The 17,399-nt window shown below is 48.9% G+C and overlaps 1 protein-coding gene across 1 annotated transcript in view; it reads right to left on the reverse strand.

The window, feature by feature from the left end:
• Tmem63c (transmembrane protein 63C) overlaps nucleotides 1-17,399 on the reverse strand; it is a 65,448-nt gene that overhangs the window by 37,217 nt on the left and 10,832 nt on the right. The window contains 1 exon segment of the mRNA XM_076921572.1: nucleotides 2,821-2,883. The gene's annotated coding sequence lies outside the window, so the exon portion shown is untranslated.

A 17,399-nucleotide genomic window follows, 5' to 3' on the forward strand; every position in this document is an offset into this window, starting at 1 on the left:
TATATCTTTTGAGACAGGGTCTCTCATTGGGCTTAGAGCCCATCAATTAGGCTAAACAGGCTATCCAGAACATCCCAGGGGTTTCCTGTTTCTGCCTCTCCAGTGTGGGGATTACAGCCACAAGTCACTGCATCTGATGCTTTTATGTGGGTCCTGAGGATTAAACTTGAGTCCTTACTCTTTCTAGGTAAACACTTGGCTGACTGATCCATGTCCCTAGCTGGTAAACTCCCTCCCTGTCTTACCTTGTCTTAGAACCAAGAAGAGCAGCACCTGCCCAGGTCCACACACTCAGTGCAGCTTTGCATCCTGGTAAGCCCGAGATGCAAAGCCAGTTACAAGCAGACCTCATCCTACCCAGAGTGTCTTTGCTCTCATTCAAGAGAAGGCTTAGCTAATTAATTAATTAACTCGAATACTTTGTGATCAACTGCTTTGTGCCATGCTCTTGCTGTGGAGAATAAAGAAGCCCTCCTTTGTTGTAGCCTACTGGGGAGAAACATACAAGGTCAGGATCAGTAACCACTGCAGGTACAAGCCATCCTTTGGCTTGTGTTGGAAAGCACTCTCCTAAACAAAGACAGAGGTCTCCCAGTGTTGAGGGACAAACTCTGTTGCTAGACAAGCGATGAAGAGGAGAGGTCCTGGAGGCATGAGGTCACCTAAGTTTTAAAGAATACTTTTAGTTGGGGATACAGAGATAGAGTAAGGGCAAGTAAGCAGAGAGGACCCTTGGGGTCCAGACAGTGGAAATCTGGGCAGGGCTGGCTGCGGGAGGGTGGTGAGGAGCAGCTAGACATTTTGAACACGGAGCCTGTAAGAGTTCCTAGCCGACTGGATGGGGAAGACGAAGGATGGAGAGAAGCCAGGATGATCCTGAGGGTTTTAGCTCAAGAAACTGGAAAAAAAAAAAAAAAAACCCTAAAATGGAGTTTCTGTCATTGGCTGGAAAAATAGAGAGAAGGGCTGACAGCACTAGTTTGGCTGGACAAGTTAAAAGACAATGGGTGCAGATCCAGAAGACAACCTGGAGACATCAGCATAAGACAAAAACTATCAGCATGAGCAGCTGTCAAAGGCAAAAGACCAGATCACTGAAAGAGAGAAGAGAGGGGTCAGGGCAGAGCCAGTGACTGAGGAGCAGTAGATAACTGTCCCAAGGAGAGGAACCACAACCCAAGACGGGGGCTTCAGTGGGGACCAAGGAAGAGCCTGGGAGCTGTAAGGGAGAGTGAAAAGGACTGCTGTTCACCACAGGCCACCGCTGGGGAGAAACAGCTGCTCCAAGGGGCTGCTCCAGGAACCCAGGGAGGTGAGGAGGCTGAGGAATCGGGGTGCCGTTGCACTCTGTAGGTTCTGTGACACCAGAGCTCAGCTCTGACAATTACTCCATGCCCAGTGATCTCGAGTAAGGCACCAGAGATCTCCACGCCTTCATTTCCTCATCTGTCACATGAGGATGGTGACAGCAACTGTCACGCTCCACAGCTCTGTTGGGAGTCTAGAGGGTTGAGATTTGCGGGCCCTACAGAGCAATGACCGGAACGTGGGAAGCAACATGTGAAGTCAGTAACAGGAGATGTGGATGTGAAGTCCCTGGAGGTGCAGGACTGTCATCCCAGGAGCTGGGAAGGATGGGAGAGGGGGATGAAGGAGAAAAGAGAGCAGAAGATGAAGTGGTCTGGGAACTGAGCTAACAAAAATAGACCATAGATCAGTGCTGCTCTGAACCTTGGTGGAAGAAGCTTCTTTTTGTGGTGGGCAGCAGGCAGTGCAGCCGGTGCTGAGACAAAGCGGCTGCTGACTACTGAGCCCTAAATGGGGCATTTATATCAGCTTGCCCACCTCTCAAGGTTCAGGAAACACTGTAGAAGACGGAATGGAAAAAAAAAAAAATAAGAGCCAGAGGATGGGAAAGGGGGGCGTTGTAAAATGTGCTCCTCTGGATGCGAGATGGCCAGTGTACCACCGGCACACAACAGCTACGGTTACTCCATAATACCTGCACAAAGTCAAGACAATCAACATTCTGGCATGGCAGGACTCACCTCTAGCTAAGGAGCTTTTGGCAATGATTGGCTCCTGGAAGAGGAAAAGTCATCTTTTCTGAGGGGTGTACCACCGGCAGGCTGCCCGTGCTCTGGCGAGCAGCCCCCACGTCCAAGCATATGCAGGAAGCAGTGATGTGGCTCAATGTTTTTTAAAAAGAGGGTATGAAAGCAAAGAAGGGAGGTTTTAAGGGTCTCAGAGCGAGCCGAAGGGAGTTCGGGATGAATAGGATCAAGACGCAGTGTATACATATGCAAAGTTTTCAAAGAAAAAGTAAAAAAAAAAAAATTTTTTTTAAATAGCAGGGGTTGAAGACACAGTGAGATTCGCATGGAGAAAAAGAAGGAAAACATAAGAATTCACATTCCCACTCTCTGAGTTAGTGCCTAGCAAAAGCCCACAGTGCCCTCCGCACCTTCTGCTTCCCTCTCATTCTAATGAGGTGTCTTGGGTTTTACTGTCTACCCAAGCTCAGCCGCTAATCTATCGTAGTTGACACTGAACGCAAAGCATGTCCATCACAAGCCTGAACAGCAGCCTGACAGCATAGCATCCCCAGGGTAAGAGGAGCAGCCGTGTGGTGTGAACCATCCCTAGCTTGAGATCCACTCCAGCAGGAAGCTACAGTTCTGGCAATGGCCACTTGGGGGAGCCCATGTCAAAGCAGAAGGTACTGGAAGTTGACACCCCACCCTACCCTGCCCGACCACACACACACACACACACACACACACACACACACACACACACGTCCTAGGAGACATTTCCCACCTGAGGCAGCTCTCCAGGGAAGGTCCACGTCAGATCTGAAGCATCCACTCAGCTACAGCTTTGCTGTGAAAGAACAGATGTGGTGAAGAGTCATCTTAGGGCCTTCTGCTCAAACCCCTCTATCTGGGATGTCTTCCACAATTCTATTGCTTGTCTTTCTATCTCTTGGTGTTTTTTATGTATTCATTTTTAAAGATATATTTTTTAATTACAGGGGGTATATTGTGCACAGGGGTTCAAATGCTCACAGACAGGAGGAAGCATCAGATCCTCTAGAGCAGGAGTTACTGGCAATGTGAACCACCCGCTAAGACATCTCCCTAGATCCTTGCTGGTTTCTTTTAAAGGGAAAACATTTTTGACCTTTGACAAGGTGACCTCCAAGCTGAGATGTGAAGGTTCAGGAGTTAGCACCAGGCAGTGAGGAAGGGTAGGCAGAGGGGACCATATCGATAAAGACCCATGGGGGAGACTGAATAGAGCATTTTCAAGAAGTTAAAATAAACTCTGGCTAGAGAGTGGGACAGGTCACTGGTTTGCCCATCAACCCATCCAACAAGATAGATCTGGGACTGGAGAGATGATTTCGGGGTTAAGAGCACTGGCTGTTCTCCCAGAGGTCCACAAGCATCTGTAATTCCAGTTCCAGGGGGTCTGGAGAGCCTCTTCTGGCCTCCATAATCTCTAGGCACACGTGGTGCACAGATATACATGCAAGCAAAGCATTCATATACAGAAAATTTAAAACACATACAAGATGAACCTACTTCGTCAAACATCTACTCATGCCAAACCCCATGAAGACCCCGGAGGTTCAAACGTGGCATCCTCCTCAGGGATTTATAGCCTTTAGGATTTGGAGAGAGGATTGCTGTTAGCCTAATGATGGGAAGACCCTCAGCTATGAGGTCCCCACATAAGCTTGGAGGGTTGTGGGGGTTCCATTCAGCAATCTGGTCAGTTTAGGGTTCCATCTCCATCTGGCTCTGGCCTGCAAGGCAGGTGTGGGAGGGGAGGAGACAATAGTTCACCTCTCCCACCTTGCCACCCGAGCTCTCAGGCAGCAGGCAGAGGCAGCGAGGAGGCTGTTGCCACGGAAACCTAAAGCAGCACCCAGCCTTTCTCCATACACTGCTCCATCCTAGACCTGCATTCTTACTTCATTTCATTTATAACCCCAAAGGCAAAACCTCACCCAGATGTGGCTCTAAGCTAGCTCTGGAGTGTATGGAAGAGATGCAGAAAACTGAAGGGTTAGTATTTTGGATATCCAAGCATGAACCCCATTAAGAATGAAGCTTGAAGCCTGTAGAGATGGCTCAGCAGTTAAGAGCAATAGCTGCTCTTCCAGAGGTCCTGAGTTCAATTCCCAGCAACCACATGGTGGCTTACAACCATCTGTAATGGGATCCAATACCCTCTTCTGGAGTGCATGAAGACAGCATAGTCATATACATAAGATAAATATACATATACATAAAATAAATTGTTAATAGTAGTTTTTAAAGACTGTACTATGTATATAGCCAAGAATTTAAAAAAAAAAAAAATGAAGCTTGATCCAGGCAGTGGTGGGGCACGCCTTTAATTCCAGCACTTGGGAGGCAGAGGCAGATGAATCTCTTTGAGTTTGAGGCCAGCCTGGTCTACAGAGTGAGCTCTAGGACAGCCAAGGCTACACAGAGAAACCCTGTCTTGAAAAGCCAAAGAAAGAAGAACAACGACAAGGAGGAGGAGGAAGAGGAGGAAGAGGAGGAAGAGGAGGAGGAGGAGGAGGAGGAGGAGGAAGAAGAAGAAGAAGAAGAAGAAGAAGAAGAAGAAGAAGAAGAAGAAGAAGAAGAAGAAGAAGAAGAAGAAGAAGAAGAAGAAGAAAAGTAGAAGAAGAAGAAACAGTCTGAGGATGCTACATATGGCTGGGACGTATGGAGCATACATAGCAGGTATTGAGGAACGTAACTCTTTGGACACTAATTTCACAGCACAGGACAAAGAACCATTCAAGGGAATGGAGAGAATTTGGCTTTCTGAAGCCAGAACATCTCATTTAATCTGGATCTATCATAGTGACCATCAACGGCACCCTTACCTCTCTGAGCCTCCGGTTTGACACCTGGAAGGCGGTCATAACGGCAGCATAGCTTCACAGGGTTATTGTGACAATGCAGACAAGTGGTTCATATATTCCCTTGTATGACAATGAGAACCACATCCACCCTCAGGATTACCCAGTGCCATTATCAAGCCATCAGCTTATCTGAGATGGTGCTGAGGGGTCTCTACTGGACCATTCTTGCCACCCATTAAACTTGGAGACAGGAATGAGGAGAGATGCAGGGAAGGGAGGGTCCAGTATCCCTTAAACTGCAGCCAATGGCAGCCACTGTTTCTACCCTTTCCATGAACAACAACAACAATTACACCCTTGATTTGATTTGGGCCAAGGAGGGACAGGAGGGCTGGTGAGAACGCTGGTCTGTGAGGCAGGTCCCCTCCGTGGTTGCATACCTTGTCTGGTGGGAGAGGGAATAGCTCTCTCCTGCCCATGCTTCTCTATCTTGCCTTCCACTGTCAAAAGCAGGATGTGCTGTTTCTCTGGGTCTCCTAATTCTGAGCCATGCTCAGCAACTCAGGAAGAGCGTCAAAAAGAGCTTGCTTCGCCTTCAACTCCAACTTCCATCCCTCTCTACCTCCCAGGCCTCCAGGTGCACTGCTGCCTAACGAACGAGCCAGGCCAGCTCTCTGCTCTCCACTTCCAGATGATCCAGACATCGGAAGGTCAAGTCTCAGGAGTGATTTGAGAATTAAGATGGTCTTGGGGGAGAAGGGAAGGCCGGGGAAGTGGCTCAGAGGTTAAGAGCACTTGCTGCCCTCCCAGAGGACTAGAGTTCAAATCCAAGCATTCATGCTGGGCATCTCACAACTCCTTGTCACCCTAGGAGATCCAGCTCCCTCTTCTGGCCTCCATGGGTCCTCAAACTCATGATCACATACCCATATGTTGGTACACACAAGTGCAGATAATTAGAAATAAAATCAAAAAAATTTTAAAGACAGTCTAAGGAGTTCTGTGGAAGGGTCAACTTATTGCTTGCTAACATTTACCGAGCATTAACTCTGGGGCAACCAATTCCATTTAAGCAATACTTCATGTAGCCCTCATCAGGACCCTAGGGCACTGGAACTAACCACCAAGGAACAGAAACAGCAAAGCCCCAGTAAACTTAAACAAGTCAACTGAGGTCATGGGCCTACTAAGAGACAGAGCTGGCCCTCAAGCCTGACTGTTTCATTACCGCCCGCTGGGCTGGCAGTACTGACAAAGATGGCAGAAAGGGGATGACCTTGCCCGAGTCCCAGTCTAAGGATATAAACCTTCCCAGACTTTCAGAAGGATGAGTAAGCATGGTAGACATGGGCTCAGGGTTCAGTCACTATCACCCTTCCCACAGCCAATGAGTCAGCAGGAACTGGCCTTCCTATAAGGCCATCACTTAGGTTTAGATAAGAATCGCCATAGCCACAAATCAGGACTCTCTCTCTCTCTCTCTCTCTCTCTCTCTCTCTCTCTCTCTGTCTCTCTCTCTCTCTGTCTCTCTCTGTCTCTCTCTCTCTCTCTCTCTCTCTCTCTCTCTCTCTCTCTCTCTCTCTGTCTCTCTCTGTCTCTCTCTCTCTCTCTCCCAAACACACACACACACACACACCCCAGCACTACCACCACCCGGTGTACAAATTTGTACCTCCTGCCTGCCCCCGCCCTTCTTGGTCTTTTCAATTAACTATTACCGTCAGCTAACACAAGAGGAAAGATTACTCCCCACTCCTTCAAAACAAATGAGTTTTGTGCCATGTAAACCCCTTCTAGTTCCACCTGCCTTTGAACCTCCTCCCTTCCCCCATCACCCTTTTCCAGGAAGCCAGCTTGGTGCATCTGGCTTGCTCTGGTCGCTAGTAGGAGCAGAACTGTAGGGGACTTACAGAAACTGGGGGTTCTGCTTCACAGCCCTGCACACCTGCCTTGCCAGCTGGCCATGAATCTTACCCTGAGGTGAGCCTGTCCTTGCTCCAAACTATCCTTCATCTCCCAAGACTTTATGACCAAGGACGGTGTGTTCGATGTACAATGTGGTGTAGCTGAATCTCCTGAAGGCTCAGATACTTACCTAAGCCTACGAGCAGACAGATTTAAGGTGAGAACCTGGGCCTTCTGGAACCCCATTCAGGATCCCCAGTGGCCTCTCAGTCTTATGGAACTGGCTAGGTAGGGGATTTGAATCAGCTGGGGAGGTGTTCGGAGAACACAGAGACCCCTGACCTTACCAATAAGCCAGTTTTTGTGTGCAGTACATGTGGAGGGACACCCCCAAAGGTTCCCTGAGGCTGGGTTGTGTTCCTTGGTGAAGAGGGAAGGGTCACTTTGCAACAAATTCAATGCCAGGCTTTGCCTCCTGGGGAGAGGCCTGGGGAAAAAGGCAAGTGTCACAAAGAAGCTTCCTGATCCTAGATTGCCAGAGAGCAGATGGGGAGCCCAGGGGCTCCAGGAACAGCCCTCCTGACAGACAATGCTCTGTCTGTTGGGTCAGTTCTGCTCTTCTGAGCACCCACAGTCTTCCACCCCAGTCATTTTGGAAGCACGGAGTGCCTAGTATTAAATCCTTGTTTGGATTTAACACAAATACACATTTTAAAAATATATATATATATCCTGAAAATTCTTAAGAGTGTTTTTATGTCCCGCAGAAAGGCCAGCTACATTCTGTTCTGTCATCTTGAAAGGAGGAATCTTGAGCCCGAAGAGCCCAAGAGACTGGCTAGGTCAGGGAGCTAATGACATAGAATGGGAGGTGAACCCCAGAGGGAGGACTCAGCCCCTCTGAATCATGCTGCTATGAACCATACTCAAGACAAAACAGCCCCCCCCCCCCAAAAAAAAAAAACAGGCTCAAGACAGGAGTTAGTGGGGGAAAGGGAAAGCTATGCTGGAATCCAACTCCAGGTTTGAGTGGGTGTGGATTCAGATGGAGAGAGAGGAGAAAGCAGGGACTTGTGTGATACCCCATGTGTGATCTTTAACCACCGTTCACTGCTCAGAAGCAGCCTAAGAGTCATAGCCTAAGCAGCAAGAATCAGTGCTCCATTTTACAGGTAGATAAACTGAGGCTAAGTACTAGCCCACAGTTACAAAGCTGGAGGGAAAAATAAGGCAGAGGGAGGGATGAAGTGGCCACTCAAGTCAAGGCTGGAAGTTCTGTGAGCTGACTTTCCACCCACCTCACTCTGGGCCCCTACAGGGGTACCTCTCTCTGATGGAAAGGTTTTCTCTTTTGTCCCCAGACTCTTGTCAGTCCAACCCAGGAGCCAAAGGCTTTCTGTCACAGTGAGCCATCATGGCCATGTCCAAGTTGGAGAGGGCAGGAGGTAAAACAGTGGGGTTATCACAGACACCAGACCTCCAGAGGCTGGACAGCAGCTTGGAGGCACGTCTGTGTCTGCTTGTCTGTGTGTAGACAGACAGAGAGAGAGAGAAGGAGGAGGAGGGGGAGGGGTAGAGGGAGAGGAGGGAGAGAGGTGCAGGATGCTGGTCATGGTGGCACACGCCTTTAATCCCAGCACAGAAGCAGGTGGATCTTTGAGTTCAAGGCCAGCCTGGTCTACAAAGCATGTTCCAGGACAGGCAGAACTACACAAAGAAACGTTGTCTCAAACAAACAAACAAAAACAAAAAAAAACAAAACAAAACATAAACCAAAACCAAACAAAAGAATAGCAGGATGTACTGACAATTCTAAACTACAGGGTCCTGATTTTTGTTTCTTAATTTAAGGAATAAAGAACAACAACGAGCAAACCCTAAAAATTACAGCATGCTCTTTCAGAATCTCTAAATTTTTCTGGTTAAAAACAAAATAAAACAAATAAAAAAAATAAATGAACATGCCCTATTGTATGCAGTATTTTGAAGGGAAGCCTTGGTTTTTCTAGGCATAAGCACTGTTGGCTTTTCTTCATCAAACCCTTTTCTGTCTCTCAGGCCCTCTAACTCTCCCAGATCTAACTGTAACTTCTCAATGGGGAAGGAGTCTCTGTGCAGGCCCCCTGGTGGCTTTAGGAAGCTGTCCACTCAGGAAGATCAAGTCTGGTCAAGCCACCATCTCTTCTTTCCAGCAGGATTCCCTCTTAACTGGATAGCCCTCTGCTCTCAAAGGCCTTAGAGTTCTCTGGCCCTTTGGGCTCTCTCTCCATCCCCATTAAGAATGCCCTGTTGGAAGTAAGATAAACTCTGCACTCTCAGGCTGCCCTCCTGGAGGTTCCCAAGTCTCCTGCAGGGATACTCTCCCTGATTTCTCCCCCACGCAGTGCTAAGAAGAATATGTCATGTTCTTTCTCTCACCAAGCTCATTCTAGGAGAGGCCTGAGACAGAGCTTGCTAAAAGGAGCTATCTGCCTTGTGTGCATAGCTCACAGATAAGGGCCACTGAGACCAATCTGAAGTGTTTAGGAGTTTTTCCTGAATAAGGCGGTGAGGGAATCCTGTAGACGGGAGCCGGTTGCTTTCTTTACTCTGGCCACTACAGATGGTTCTGCCTGATTCGCTGGCTTCATTTAGCTGAATCCTCCTTGTTTTCATCCATTGTCTCTCAGATGCTCTCTTCCAGCCCCAGGACCTTGGCATATCCTATTCTCTCTGCCCAGATGTTCCCCCACTACCAGCACTAACTCTTTGCCATTAACCTCAGTTCAATATTTACTGCTTTGGGGGAATCGGGTGACATGCCACGCCCTCTACCTCATTGCATCCTGGGATGCAGACAGTGCAGCATGTAATTGTGGTCCCTAGAGCTGGCTTCTCTGGGTCTGACCCTAGCCTCTGTTACATATTAGCCCCATGACTTTGAGCAGGTGTCTTAAGTGTGCCTCGGTCTCCTTACTTATAAAATGGGTGTATTAATGTTCCCCTCCCCCACTGAGTACCTGTGAGGACTAAGGGAACCAAGTGAATGGCTCACACACTGTCCAGTCCATTTGGTGATGCATGATGTGGGGAGCTAGTGTACCATGTGGTCACTTACAAGCTGACCTTGCACATGACTGGCTACTCTAGGGAATAGCCAATCCCTAATGACACAGTCTGAGCCCTTGTTTTTCATTACCTCCTCTGCTGCCTGGGTAAGGCTGGATGCTTTGAAATATTTGTTGGGGGTGAGACAGTCAGGAGACAGGGCGGAGGGACTTATTTGGCCTTGTGATGTCAAACCCAGGACATATGGCCTGGAAAGGACCTTAAAGAAACACTGTCATCTAAGATACTTCTCTCTCACCTGCTGGCCAAAGTTGCCATAAGCTTCCCATCTAAGGCTAGGTAGCGCCTGTCTATCCTTATCCCCTGTGGAGTTGGCTGGAATCCGTTCTTGGAAGTTTCTGTCTTGATTTAGAGAAAGAGAAATTCGGCACACCTCCCATCTGAGGGCGGTAGAGCAAATGCAGTCACAACTGGGCGAAGCTGAGCCTTCAGCAGGACCCCGAGTTATCCCTGTGATTCTCGTCTCCATGGCAACAAGTCTGGACTACACTTTCAGCCAGCAACACTGGGCAGCTGCTCAACTTCTCATCAACAGGGGGGTAAAGACTCCCGGGTGTGGTTCTCTCCTCAGCCTCTCCCTCGTTAATTCTTCAGCATGAATCCAGAGGGGCCAGTGAGGAGGGAAGGTGGGAATAGGAAGGAATCAGAAACAGGCAGTGAGATAGGGCCCCATCCTAGACTCAGCCCTTGCTGCACAAGGATAAAGGCTGCCAGCACAGAGGTACCCACAGCAACCAGCTAAGCAAGGTAACCAGGTAGATGCTATTGGTGGTACCCCCCACTCCACCTCTTTCTGCAGCCAAGATGAGCTCTGATCATTCAAGGCCCTACAGCCAAAGGCTGGACCCTAGTCTCACTCAGACTCAACCAGCTGCTTACAACTCACTCATATCCATACAGAACTTGTCTTATCAGACATCTGATCTGTGCCACACTGAGCTAGGAACTGAGGTGCAAAGACCAGCTACGTAAGGCAGGACCGTTAGTCGAGTGATGGGACCCTGAACCCCATACGTAGGCTTTCAGGTTTGGGCGTAGCAGCTGTATGGTCTAGAGGGCAAAGCACAATACAGACAGCACACAGAGAATGCTGTGCCCTGTATGTGCCTACCTGGGTGGGGCCCAGTTTTCTCTTGAAGCATGCATAAAAAAACTGATGGCAGAATTTGCCTTCAGGGAAGAGAGGTAGGTGGTCACAGATGCAGCACAAGGGACTCACTAGACATCTTTGTCCTTATATAGTATGAGGAGGTATTAATGAATCATTATTCAATTGTCATCGAATCACTATAGGTTCTGGAATGGCAGGCTTGGGAATCAATACCTCCAACAAGTCCCTGAATGGTGCCAATACCGCTGGACCACGCTTTAGAATTTGCCCTATGGAGGCAAAGTCCATAGAAAGAGGTGGAAGGTACCCCTGAAGCCCTAAAGCTGAGCCTAGACTTTGGAGTAAGAAAGCCTGGCAGAGTTGGTCTGGTTCTCAAAGCTATGGTGTATCTCTCAACTGCACAGCTTTCAATCATAGAATCACTGGTTCAGCCCGGACTTGGCTCCTGAACTTAAGGAAGGAACCTACAGTTCAGGCTCAAATTTCCCTAAAAAGAGTATGGGATAAAGGTACTGCAAGGTGTGGGGAATCACAGAGGGTAACATCTGATTCTCCCTAATATCCAGAAAGGATACACAAAGGCTAGGCCGGCCAAAGGTGGCCCCTTAAATATCGACAGTTTGTGTCATACGAGCTGACAGCTTGCTGGCTTCCAGGCACTCTGCTCAGATTCTACAAGCATAGGCATTTTAAACCACCCCCCAACAATTCAAGACAGGATCCCTGCCACCATGTGAGCTCTGAGTCAATAGGACAGCCACATATCCTTAAGGGCATAACGGCCTCCAACCAAGGCATGACATTCCAAGAGCAGCCCACTGAATGCCCAAACGCTGAGAGGGAGGCAGAGGAGGAAGGCAGCTGTGGGTCCAGATTGCGTTCAGGCTCCCTGGGGAGATCAGGTCCCTAGATGGAAATATGCCACCCTCAGATGAGAGGAAGGCCAGGGTGAAGCCCATCCCTGGGCTCGGGCTCCATCTGTCTAAATAGGCCGGAAGCCATGCTGTCTGCCTCGGGGGTGCTCTGAGAGCAGCTGCCTGCTCAAAGCAAGCTGCTTCAGTGATGGGTGGTGGAAACCAGATGGTTGACGACGCTGGTCTAGTTTACACAGCCTCACGGGGCCCATGGAGCACCAGAGTTGGGAACTCATGAGGGTCCTGAGACTCACAAGCGAAGAAGTACTGAAGACTCTCTACAGACCTAGTGACAAAGCGCAGCCCTGGAGGGAAGCAGAGCCAAGTGGCTGAGGGGCTACAGGAATTGTGGTCACACCCCACTCCTCAGTCCTCCTGTTCCCCTATGACTCTGCAGGGGGGGGGGGGGTGGTCACTGACATCAGCCAGAGCTAGACGCCTGCCCACCCGGCTTTGCTCTCCCTCAGCTTGAGGTTCAGGAAAACTTCTCAGACCCGAAGATGGAACCAGAGAAAATACACTCTGCCTAAAGCTAGAGACGTTCTAATTAAACTCAAAGAACTACTAGCCTGGGTTGCTGAAGGAAGTAGTAGCTATTTTTGGAGAAGAGAGACCCATCCTTCTGCCTGTGACGATCTGAATAGAAGAGTGTGATTTCCTCCTCTCTTCCATGTTCCCTCCCCTTCCTTTTTTTTTTTTTTTTTTCTGTTCACATTTCTCTTTTGCCTTTGGTGTCCAAGTGGATCAAAGGCTCACCCTGTTTGTACCACTGTTAAGGGGGCATGTAAGCATGGGCACAGTTCAGCCTAGTGTTTACTGAGCCAACACCAGCTGAAGATGGAAGAACCCAGGCCAAGGTCCCAGCATGTACCCAGGTAGCAGAGCAGACAGTTGTTCCAGTCAAAAGCAGGACAAAGCAAGGTATAAGCTATGGCCTTGGGGACCATAGAACTCCCCAGGCCACAGGGACAGGCAGGGAGGAGTTCTGGGGGTGCCATTTGTAAGTAGAGAGTCTACAATGATAGAAACCAGTAGAGGTGGGAGTGGAGGGGAAGATATTCAAAAATGAGTCTTAGCTACGGAGGCCCAGAGAAAAGGGTCTGCTGAAATAAAGGCAAACCTGGATAGACCCCAGGTCCTAAGACAGCCTGGTTGACCTGTGCTTTATGGTGTAGGTAATGGGGAGACACGGAAATAGTGGAGAGAAGTGTGATATTGTCTGGGCTAGGATTAATAGGGTTTCTAGATCTTGCTCCTGTTCTAAGGCCTTATTTTGAATCCTGAGACCTACCAGGGACTCTCAAGGGAAGCAGTCTGGGTCTCAGTGATCACATGTTTTTTCTAAGATCTGTCCTGGTAACCCTATTTTTTAAAAAAATAATTATTTATTATTATATTTAAATTTTTTTAAATTTGGATATTTTTTAAAATTACATATCAGTGTGTCTTTCCACATATGAGTGGGTGCACATATGTACAGGTGTCTGTGGATGCCAGAGGCATCAGATCCCCTGGAGCTGGGGTTACATATGGTTTGTAAGCACCTCACATGAACCCTGAGAACCAAACTCGGGTCCTCTGGAAGAGCAGCTGGTGCCCTTGAGTGCTAAACACCTCTCCAGCCCCAGGGAGGCCCTGTTTAATGACACAGCTCTGAAGCATACCTGAGGCCCCTTGCTTTTGTGTGTTTGTTTCCATATTACACTTTTCTCTTCCTAACATACCTCATATCTACAATTTATATTGCTTTGCAAGGCCTCCTGGTATACTCCCATATCCCAAGCACTTGAGAAGCTGAGGCAGGAGCATTGACACAATTCTGAGGCTAGCCTGGGCTATTAAGCGAGACTCTGTCTCTCAAACGGTAAGACTAACTAATAGAAAAATCAAGAATTTAAGCTGCTTATGAATGCCCTGCCCTTCTCCAGCAGTAGAACTGAGACCTAGAAGGACAGGCTTGTGTCTAGCTTACATGCTTCTGATCTCAGTGCCCAGCCTAGAGCCATAACCCAAGCACAAGCATCCTGTTGTTGAGCTGGTTAAAGGGAAGCCTGCCCTGCGGGAACCAGCACAGCGTGGTCTGCTCCTTTTCTGGCACCACACCCTCGCTTCCCAGGGCTTGGCAGTGCCTGAGCCTCCTGGTGGAAAAATCTCAGAGAAAATCAGACAGAACTGTGTCATTTCCCTCCTTGCTTCTCACCCTGCCAGGAATCTTGGAAGCTTTGGACTGATCCTCTCTCGCCCCCGTCTGATCACCACCATCGTCTGTCAACTTGGAGTGGAGCCCATAGCCTGCAAGGCAGAATGCACCTAGGGAAAGTGAGCAGGCTGTAGGACACGGTGTTGAGAAGAACAGCTTTGAAATGAAGCTGCCCCCCCCCCCCCCCCCCCGGGCAAAGGTGCTGGCTAGCTGCCCCACTGTAGGGGCCTCTACCTCTATAGGGGAAAATACTCTCTCCATTTTACAGATTTACAAATAGACTTACTCATGGTCATGGCCAACCAACACCTCTGCACTAGAAAAAGAACTTGGTTTTAAATGCAGGCCAGTTCTTACGCCACCAAACTCCAGTCCCTTCCTGGTGTGCAGCCTGGCTTTCATGGAGACTCAGGGTTAAAAGTGCAGCGTGCTCTGTCCAAGGTGCTGATCCTGGGTACTTTCTGCCAACCTCCAGCAGCCCAGAGCTAAGAGAGCCAAGGACAATGACTTCATGTCTGCTGCCTGGCCTGAACTTGAAAGAGTGTTGCAGTCCCTGTCTGCTTTGGGCAATGGCCACCTGACCTCTCCTCACTCTGATGTGGACAGAGTTGAAGTCTAGAAAGGACTACTGAACTTGCAATCTCATGGACCCAGGTGAAACCAGAGCTATACTTATCCAGTGGACCCTGCAGTCCATAGCCGGCCTTGCTCATATCTGGGCTATGGTTAAGAGGCAGAACTTGAATTAAACCTTCAAGCTGTGGCGGGGAGCTGCAGGTGGCTACAACCCCGTGCCTTGAGAATTCAGTGCACCACCTTGAGGGTAAAAATCCTCTGTCTCAATAGATATTGTTTCCTTACAAGTGTATAACATAAGTAAGATATAGAAAGTTTCTATTTTCAAGACCCTTAAAGGCCAGGTTAGGGTATCATTATTAAATAGGCTACGGGGCGCCATGATGGGTAAGATGGCTACTCAGTGCTTAGGGGAAGTTAATCAACCAGCCGGGTGTGGCTGGGAGAAAACAGGCTTTTGTGATGAGCAGAGCTGATGTCATGCCCACTTACTGAACGCTAGATGCTGTTCCGAGCATTTTACAGATATTAGTCTATTTAATCCTAAAGTGACCTTAGGGTTCTACCACTTCCCCCATTTTATGGCTAGAAATTGAGGTGCACAGAGATGGTGAGGCTGACAGCTTTCAACAATGTTCACAGCTGCTCCCCACAACCACCTAGATGGGAGGAAGCAGGGTTGGACAGTGAGACCTGAGGGGGACAGAAGTAAGTGCTGCCTGCAGCCAAGGCCACCTGCCCTGGAGAGGCTCTCCTGGGAAAAGGAAGTCCCAAGGGCTACAGAAAAAGACTGAGCACTTTGGACAGAGAAAGAACTAGATCTAAGATGGCCTTAGTGGATGACAACAACTGTAACACTCTTGGCCAACAGCACATCCAGGACAGTGTTTTTTTTTTTTTTCTCCATGAAAGAGAAGCCTTAGACGCTCTCAGAGGGAGAGCTCTGACTGAATTACAGCTTCCTTGTTCAGCCTCCAGGGCTGCATCATCCCTTCTCCAAATTTCATCAGTAGCACTTTCACTTCTGAAACGAGAAAGAGTCTTCTAGATGCTCACCTGACTCGTAACACATTCTACCTTCAGATATTAAACAAAGGAGTGAGAGTTGGCTGGGGTGGCCGACTCTAGTAGAAGAGAGGAAGGGGATCCAGGGAAGAGGCTGGGCTGAGGTGGCTGAAACAGAAAGCTTCCTATGCAGTGCCAATGAGATTATACCTGATTCCTCTGAGATACTCAATACCAACATTTGGATCCTCTGTTGATACTAACCAATGTTCAAGAAGCTCCTTAAGATTCCTTCCAGTCCCTGAGGTCTGAAGATACTGTCTTAATCCTTCCCAGAGGACAGGGTTCCCAGAGTTAGGGAGTGCTCAGAACATTGCCTGTCCTGAGCCTGCTCCCCACACCAGAGCAGCTGGGCAGGACACTCAATGCAGGGTCCCAGCTAGAAGCTCAGCCTGCAGCATTGCCAGTGAATGGAAGACAAGCGACTCACAGTTCTAGTTTTCCTCAAACCTCAGGAGCCTGAGCCACCCTCTGTCCTGTGCAGAAAGTTCAGGTCCCTTCTGGTCCCTCCAATCAGGCTGTGCTTAAGGGCCTTTTCTCAAATGCTGACTGATACATTCCAGGCTATGAGATAACCATATGGCCATATTTCCCAAGGTTGGAATGGGGAGGAAGACTAGTTCTGGGGCTGAGAGGTGGTGACAGGTACACCTACCTGGGACAGCAGGTGTTGGTGAGAGCTCAGGCTGAAAGGCTATGTCCCCGGGCCTTCCAGTTCTTCACCAGTCTCTGGGAAGAGATGCTTCCAAGTGCCTACAGCATCTCACCAGTTCTTGACAACCAAAGTGGTTCCTTCAGAGCTCTGTGGCATAGGGACAACAGAACACTCTGGATAGGCAGGCAGGGATGCCAGTCCTCTGTAAACAGCTCCTCCCCAAACCCAAGCTGGCCAGCCCTCTCCTAGGTCCAATGCGCTTGTCAGCATCTTCCCACTGGGCCAGCCTGAGGAGCTCTGGTAGGGTGAAGGGCATCTTGGAGGCCAATGAGTCCTCAAGGCATGGCCTGCATGAGCTATCCCAGCTGAGCAGAAGTCATGGACAAGGGGGACAGAGATGGGTCAGTTTACTGGGGGTTCAGGCCATTCTGGTTCTGACACTTGTCCCCTAGTGAGCTGAAGCACCTTGCTTTCCCTAACTGTGATGGGAACAGTCTGGATGTAGTTAAAGCCAGCAGTGCTGAGAAAGGGGGGGGGGAGCCACATAGGGTCACAGTCATCTTCCTTCAGAGTCATCTGAGGAGACCTTACTGAAATGCCTGTTGAAGGTCCCTTGCCTGGCCCACTAAGAACAAATGTCCAGGAAGGTACCTAGAGATCTGCACATCTGTATCTTTACAAAAGAGGTACAGGAAGTAATACTCAATGCGTACACTGAGAGAAGCCAGACAAGTCCACAGATGAGGCTTGTGTAGCTCACACAGCAGCCTCAGTTCCAAGCAACTTCAGGGGATCCCAAAGTCTGCAGAGACTAGCAGCAACCCTGGGCGGCTTGTGTGACACATTTCTAGGTTTTGTTTTTCCTCTTAGACAAAATGAAAGGAGGGATAATCTTTTATGGACCCTTCAAGATCTGACATTGCCAATAAAAGAAGAGAAGAACCCACAAAAGAGGGAACTTAAAATGGAAATTCAGGACT

This window comes from Arvicanthis niloticus, chromosome 23 (genome assembly GCF_011762505.2).
Source record: "Arvicanthis niloticus isolate mArvNil1 chromosome 23, mArvNil1.pat.X, whole genome shotgun sequence".
Classification (NCBI taxonomy): domain Eukaryota; kingdom Metazoa; phylum Chordata; class Mammalia; order Rodentia; family Muridae; genus Arvicanthis; species Arvicanthis niloticus.